The sequence below is a fragment of the Lissotriton helveticus genome (assembly GCF_964261635.1).
Source record: "Lissotriton helveticus chromosome 1_1 unlocalized genomic scaffold, aLisHel1.1 SUPER_1_unloc_74, whole genome shotgun sequence".
NCBI lineage: Eukaryota > Metazoa > Chordata > Amphibia > Caudata > Salamandridae > Lissotriton > Lissotriton helveticus.
Window position 1 is genome coordinate 862,528 of NW_027611719.1, and position 8,353 is coordinate 870,880.

Below are 8,353 nucleotides of genomic sequence, written 5' to 3' on the forward strand. Positions count from 1 at the left end.
CCCATTTGTCTGCCTTCTTTCCCAATTCTTGGGGAGAGGTCAGATCAGAGTCTACCAGGTGCTGGTGTAAGAGCTGGTTCTGACAATTACTTAGGATCTGCTCCCTCATAATCAAATTATACAATCCTGTAAAGTCATGTACTTTGCTGCCATGTAGCCAACCCTCCAGAGCCTTAGTTGCACAATCAACAAAATCAGTCCAGTCCTGAGTCTGTGTCTTCTGGGTGTCTCTGAACTTGAACCTGTACTGTTCAGTGGTTAAGCCAAACCCATCTATCAGAACACTCTTCAGGACTTTGTAATTGTTTGCATCCTCATGTCTAACAGTGAGGAGCTTATCTCTCCCTTTCTCTGAAAAGGAGTACCATAAGATTGCTGCCCACTGTTCCTCAGGAACCTGCTGTACCATGCAGGCTCTCTCAAGAGCAGTCATCCATTTGTGGATGTCATCCCCTTCTTTGAAGGGGGGCACAATCTTTGTCAGGTTTCTACTATCATAGGACCTGGGTTTCTCTTTGGGAATATTGCTGCCACCAGTGGCATCTAAGCCACACAATTTCTGCTCTCTTGCCAAGGCAAGTTTAGCTTGAGCTAAGGTAAGCTTAGCTTGACTCAGGGCTACCTCCTCTCTCTCTATCTGGAGTCTGACAGCCCTCATTCTAGCCCTATGCTCAGCTTTCTGAGAAGCACTCATGCCTCTCTCTGATTCTCTGGAGGCACTAGAAAGATGAGAGTCCCCTGAGGGAGATCTCACTCTTCTGTTGCCTGGGAGAATCACATGTTGGGTTCTGGGGAGGTGCTGGCCCTCCCCATTCCCCAGTAGGTCCAAGTTGGCCTGGCTAAGCCTACCAACTGGAACCTGGCTACCCTGATCCTGTACTTGTGAGTCCCCACCATCTGAGTCCTCATCCAAGTCATCATCATCCTCCTCCTCTTCAGGGGGATCAACTACAGGGGGGTTCCCTCCAGTTCCTGTATCTAGGGAAGCTGCTTTTGCCTTCTCTAAGTCATCCTGTTCTAGGATTTCTACCAGGATTAGGCAGGTGGGGCTTCTGCCCCTTTTTAACCCTCTTGCTTTGCACAAGGCAATCAAGTCTCTGCGGGTTAGTTTGTCATATCCAAAAGTTGCCTGGGTAGGGTCAACTGTCACAGGACTAGACCCTGAGGCCTTTCCTGTGTCAGACATGGTTACTAGTGAGGTGTAAGTGGTGCACTTACCTACACTAAGTGTTTTCCTACTGGACCTTGCTAGTGAGTTGTAGTCAGGGGTGTGCTACTCCCTTCAACCTACAACTACTAAGTTCAGTAGAACTTAATATGCTAAGCTTTTGATTTTATATGTACCTAGAGGTACTTGATGTGATCTTTCAATTTGATATAAAGATTGCAATGGTAAAACAACAGCAAGCTCAAATCCGCACCGCTGCTCACCAATGTGAGAAGTTGGCCTGGTAGGGGATGTTTCCAATTCTGGAACCACCTACTACCTGACCAAACAATCCCCTTATGGTGTCTGGTTGTAAGTCAACCTTATTAGACAAGCTATCCTAGTGGTAGCATGGACTAAGCAGCCTAAAGGCTTAACTTAAGAGGTCGTGTGGTAAATAAATAAATAATACCCTATTTTTGACTAGACTTATAGTATAACAGATAGCTCAATAAAATAAGAGTCAAGATTCGAGGTAGTAGGAGTTTCTGCAGGTTTATTACAGCATAAGGACAGGATCAGGACAACCTGCATAGGAATAGGACAATAGGGCCCAGCAGGACAACTGGGGCCCAGCAGGGGAAAAGAGGCCCGGCAGCTGCCGGGGCTAGGTCTGGGATGAGCGCGCTAACATTCAATAACAAGAAACAGGCATATATACATAGCGCAAACACATAGCATTACATTGCAGTAGGCGTAACAGTGGGTGGAGCAGAAGGCGTGACGTGTAGCAGTCGCGAGAGATAACAGTAAAAAGAGGTGTAACTGGGCGTATACATAGACATGTGGTGCAAACGTAACAGAATATGTCATGAATGGGCGGACACATAGGAAGGGGCTACCTAAGGAGCCGGGACCTCTAACCTAATGGTGCGCGAAAACTGGCAATGACGTGTTACTAGGAGAAGCTGGGGGCTACGAACTCTGTGCTAGGAGCAGAGACTAGAGGCTGGAGGGTCGGAGCGACATGTACCTAATCCCTATCTGGTATCTAATGTTTAGGGAACATGTTGATATAAACTAGAAGTCATGAGGGGAAAGGCTAACCTGATTCTAAGACTGGACCATGCATTATTCTACATGTAGTGCGTGAAGAATATTAAATGACCATTAAATACAGTATTTCTCTAACATGGAGACGAGAAGGCTAGACAATGACGGAAACTATTGATGCAGTTCAGTAGCTTAGGAATGCAAAGGAGGAGGACTGAACTGATAGCTGGAACTATAACATACTTTTGGCAGACTCAGAGGCAGAGCCGGGCTGCACCGGGCACTGCGAGGCAGGAAGTAAGTGAAAGGTCGAGGATACAGGTGGGGGCTGTATCGCTCCTCAGCGAGGCTTTCAGGAGACAGGAGCTGAATCCAGGGTCCGGGCCCTTTTGAGGCCTAGAAACGGGGACTTTATAATGGAATAACGTGCACACTGAGAAACGTGGCAACATTACTTTACATAGGCCTGATATTCGTAGTATTCACGAGGACTGGAAACTAACATACCAGAGGTGGACACAACTGTAATTGCGTCATTAATCAGACATGGGGAATAACATATGCATATTGGTCATGCATACATAACATATGATGGATGGGGCGTAGGGACACAGAACATGGCAAAATTTACTTTTCCACATTCCCTCCTTGTCACTACGTTTCCATCAGGAAACATCAATATTCATGATACCGTCTATCATTTCATACAGTACCATTTGCTCGTCTCGAATTGTCTTGGAACGGGATTTAGAACGGGGCTTAGGACTAGGAATACAAGAGGTAGCACACATGCTGCAAATCGCAGGGCCACATTGTATACAGAGGCAGCAGCTAAATATGATCGCTACTGCAATACCTAGGAAGGACAGGACTTTCCATCCCCATGCGGAAATTATATTCCAGAACCAACCGGACCATGTCCAGGTGCCTGGATCTTGATGTAACAGATGGGCAATTTTATGGAGTCTGGTTATAGCTAAATAAACAGACGGCGCGTTATTTGGAATGAAAATGCAACAACTGGATCCGAGAATTCTACAGGCCCCGCCCCTATCAGCCAGTATGACGTCAAGGACGAGACGATTCTGTAAAACGACAATTCTCATAAAGGATTGTTCTTCAGTTAAGTTACCTAGAGCGGAGGCAGTCTCATCTACTACTGCTTCAAGGGTTCTTGTTAACCTACGAATTAGCTTACTATTTACAACTGTACCTAAATAAGGGAAAACACCTTTATCTATATCAATGAATTGCTCTGCGGCGGTTTCAGTATAATCGACAATCGGGAGATTTCTCTTGTGTCTAGTGTGTACTAAGAAAGAATTCCTATGATAATCAGGTGGGGCTAGAAAAACAGGTGGCAGTAGGAAGGCAATGTAACAGGTTCCCTCCCAATCGAGGGGCAGACGGACATATGCAGTTTGACCACAAACAAAATAAGAATGACGTGAAGCTTTGAAAATAGATTTCCCACTGTCACTATACTGGATAACAGTAGTACATTCACTATGACCTATATGTACAGAACCATAACTACGGACACATAATTCGCCTTTGACTGGTAGTACTGAAATAGCGGGTGAGTCTGGAGTAGTATCAGACTGAACATTCAGAACCATGAAATTCGACGAATAATTTCCTAAATTATATACTTCATTTTCTAAATCTAAACCTGTTCTATGGGGGAAACCTTGCTTGTCTGGAAAACATGTACTGTTAAGAAAAGACATATCTGTTGAGGATGACATTAACGTGGACCATGCTCCACACGAACCATTGTGTGAGAATGGATAAGGAAAGAGTGGCAGAACTCCCTTCGGTGTCTGGAAAGGGGGGAGTCGACCACACACCCAACAATTAGTGGCATTGCTGGTCTGGTGTGAATAATGTAACATACGGATGAATGTGTTATTACGCATTGCGAGGCGGTATGAATATTCGTGAGGAGGCAGATCACTAAACGTGTGCTCTACTGTAGCATGAGCAGACATATTTACATGAGGAACTGGAAAACACAGATAGAAAGCATAACTGGTGCAGGAAATCATTATGCTAAGAAACAATACGAAACTTAGAAAAACGATGCATTGGAGTGAACTTCGACTGACTCTCTCACTATGGGGGTCTATTTTATACATGTCAGAAACAGTCTAACCGTTTCACCTAGGGGAGGACTTATACAATCAAACTGGCTGACTTATTAGACCTGAGCTTTAACTTATACTCCTGTTGCGGAGTTTTCTCTAACAAGGGAGGGGTTGTAATAAAGTCTGGTGCGGGACAGTCCTTTAAAACAATGTTCTGGCAATCCTTCGAATCCTGGGAAATGTTCTTGGCAATGTCTTTGAAGTCTGGCTTTGGTCCTTTGAAAAGTTTTACATGAGAAAGATGGACCCACCCCTTCCTGCCTTCTAGCTTGACGGCAGTTCGGGTGGTCAAGAGGACCTGACGTGGCTCTTTCCAACGTGGTTCCAGCGGACTTGATCTGTCAAAATTTCTGATCATCACCAAGGATCCTGGAACGATCTCGTGCGGTGCCACCTCGGTATTGTCTGGAAATGCGGCGGCAACCTGTGAACGACATGAGTTGAGGGCAGACATCAAGGAAGCTAGGTAATCTGTCAGCATATTACATGAAACATCGGTAATACTTCGGGGTCTAGGAGTACCCCACATGTTAGGGGGGCGGCCGAATACGACCTCATACGGGGACAGACCTGATCTGGAATGTGCGACCATACGCATGTAAAACAGAGCGACTGGCAAAGCTACTAACCAGTCCACACCCTTGTCCTTACAGACTTTTGCTATGCGGATTTTCAGAGTCTGATTATGTCTTTCGACTAGTCCAGCTGCTTCTGGATGGCGTACACAATGGAACTTCCACTGGTACCCTAACAACAGGGAAACGTGTCTCATGAGTTCGGATGAGAATGGCTGACCGTTATCAGAATATACGACTCTAGGGAGTCCATATCTAGGGAAGAATTCACGAACCAGCTGCTTGGCAGTGGTCGCGGCTGTGTAATCTGGGACTGGATATGCTTCTGTCCACCTGGACAAAGCGCATACAACTACAAGGACATACTTGAAACCTCGACATCGCTCCATTTGAATATAATCCATCTGGAGGACCTCAAAAGGGTGGTCAGGGGGCTGGAAACCACCTTGTTCCACCGGAACACTTTTACCTGGATTAAACTGACAACATATCATACAGGTACGGACTTTCTGCTTGGCTGCAGCTCGTAAATGTTTGTTAAACCAAATGTTCTGGATACTGTCTAACATAGCTTTTTCTCCTAAATGTGCTGGACTATGTGCGGTATTGATAATGACTTGAACCATAGAATCGGGGAGAAACCATGTGGCTCTACCCTTCGTTAACCATCCTTGATCTGTCTGGACCCCTCCTTGTACAGACCATTTCTTGATTTCATCGGGAGTAGCATGTAACTGAATATCTATGACATCTTGTGTAGGGTCCTTAACTGTCATGCATGTAATCAGATCTGGAATATGTGTCATGTTTACTGGAATGTCTGGAGTCTGTGCTGTAAGCTTGGCTGTGCGGTCTGCTAGATCATTACCTTGGGAAATAATGTCAGTAACTTTCGTATGTGCTTTGCACTTCATGATACCAATAGATGTCGGTAAATGTATGGCATCTAACAGAGCTTGAATAAGGAGACCATGCTGAATCTTGGTTCCATGAGAAGTCAGAAAACCTCTCTCCTGCCAGAGCACTCCGAAGTCGTGTACAACTCCGAATGCGTAACGTGAATCTGTGTAAACATTAACTTTCAGGTTCTTGGCGTGTATACAGGCTTGTGTCAGAGCGACTAGCTCTGCTGCTTGAGCGGACAGAGTATCAATACGGTGTGTTTCAATAACTTCAGTGTCAGTAGTCACTGCATACGCGGCGACTAGTTCTCCTGTACTAGTTCTCATACATGAACCGTCCACATAAAGTGTCAGGTCAGGATCTGGTAACGGAATATCTGTCAGGTCTTGTCTTGGCTTTGTCGTAATGTTAACTACTTCCACACAATCATGTGTGTCTGGATTTGAACTAACTGATGGTAACAGTGTAGCAGGATTCAGGACGTTGCAGCGTCTAATTTCTATGTGTGGCTGGAACAGTGTCAATTCATAACCTGTTAAGCGTGCAATTGTCAAGTGCTGAGTTTGTGTTCGGTTTAAAAGAACTTCTACTGAATGTGGAACTTGTACTGTCAGGGAATGTCCTAAAACTATGGAATCACTTTGTCTGATAGCTAGTGCTGTGGCTGCAACTGACTTGAGGCACGCAGGCAACGCCTGGGCGACTGGATCTAATGTGCTCGAAAAATAAGCACAGGGCTTGTATTGACCTGCTTGATCTTGTGTGAGAACAGATAATGCTGTACCTTCGCGTTCTGTAACGAAAAGTGTAAAAGGCTTACTGTAGTTCGGTGTAGCTAGAACTGGAGCTTGGCATAGGGCTTTCTTTAACTCATTGAAACTAAGTGTATGTTCAGATGTCCAAGGGAGGACAGTCGATACGGCTGCCTCCTGTGTCGTTAACTGTATCAGTGGCTTGGCTAGAAATGCATACTGGGGAATCCATTGTCTACAATAAGAAGTAAGGCCGATAAAAGCACGTACCTCCTTCTGGGTTCTGGGCTGGGGAAGATTCGCTATTAACTGGATACGGTCGGGTGTCAACTGCCTACCCCTCTTGGACAGCAAGTGTCCTAAGTATACCACTTGCTGGACACAGAATTGAAGCTTTGAAGGTGACACCTTGTGCCCCATCTCGGCTAGAAAATACAGAACTGTAAGTGATGCTCGCTCGCAGTCACGTTCAGAACGGGCTGTGATCAATAGATCATCGACATACTGGAGCAGGGCAGTGTCAGTTGGCATGTGAATATTGTCTAGTTGTCTCTTGAGTGCTTGACTGTAAATACTAGGGCTTTCTGTGAAACCTTGAGGAGCGCGTGTAAACATATAGCTCCTTCCATTTAAACAAAAACCGAAAAGAAACTGGCTGTCTGGATGAATTGGAACACTAAAAAATGCATTCTTGAGATCAATAACAGTGAAAAACATGGCTTCGGAATCAATAGCAGTTAACAGAGAAGAAATGTCTGGAACAACTGGGTACTGAGGAATAATACATTTATTAAGCTCTCGTAAATCAATCACTAATCGATATACTGGGGGTGCATTTGGATCAGTACGTTTCATGACTGGAATGATCGGAGAATTGCATACATTGGAGTCAGTTTCTACAACTACTCCTTGAGCCATGAGCTCGTCAATAATTTTGGATAAGGCTGCTACAGCCTCAGGTGGCAATCTGTACTGTCTGATTCGGGGTAACACTACACCTGGCTTGAGAGTCACACGATGGGGTGTGATTTGCATGTAACCTACATCAGTTGGACCTTGCGCCCATAAATGCTGCGGAACATTAGACAATCTGGAATCAAAATCTCGTAATACATAGTGACCCTTAAAGTCACGTAGGAACAGACGTATTCCCTCTGGGGAACAGCAAATAACTGCACCTAATTCTTTCAATGTCTTAATACCTAACAGATTTTCTGGACATGACTTAGTAAGTAACAGATCAGTAGTACGGGACAATGGACCTACTTCTAGAGTAACTGGCTTAGATATTTCATTAACTATGGGTTTTCCTGAAAATCCAAGGGAAACATTTCTTGAGCCTGAGAGCGGAGCCCCTGGAACTTCGGCATGACTAATTGTGGTCCTACTTGCCCCTGTATCGATCAAAAATTTTCTGTCTTTCCCTAATACTTGGCTGTGAACATAGGGACCTTCTTGGTCTACAGGTATCTCGATGAGAGGCAAGCCTACCTCCCTCTCTAGGCTGTTTCATGAATATGACTGGTACTCTGGATACTCGGACTGTGCATACTGGTACATCTGCGATGTAACGTGCTGTGTTGCAGCAATAGGCTGCGGTACTGTAACTGTCTGTTGTGCATTCTGTGACTGAGGAATCTGTGAAACTTGTTCTTGTCTCGGCGGACGTGGTCTTTCTTTAGTCTTACCAGTAGCTATGTTGTGTTTCAGAACTGCACACTCGTTTATAAAATGACCTGGCTGTTTACAATAATTGCAGTTCCCTTTAACGGGAGC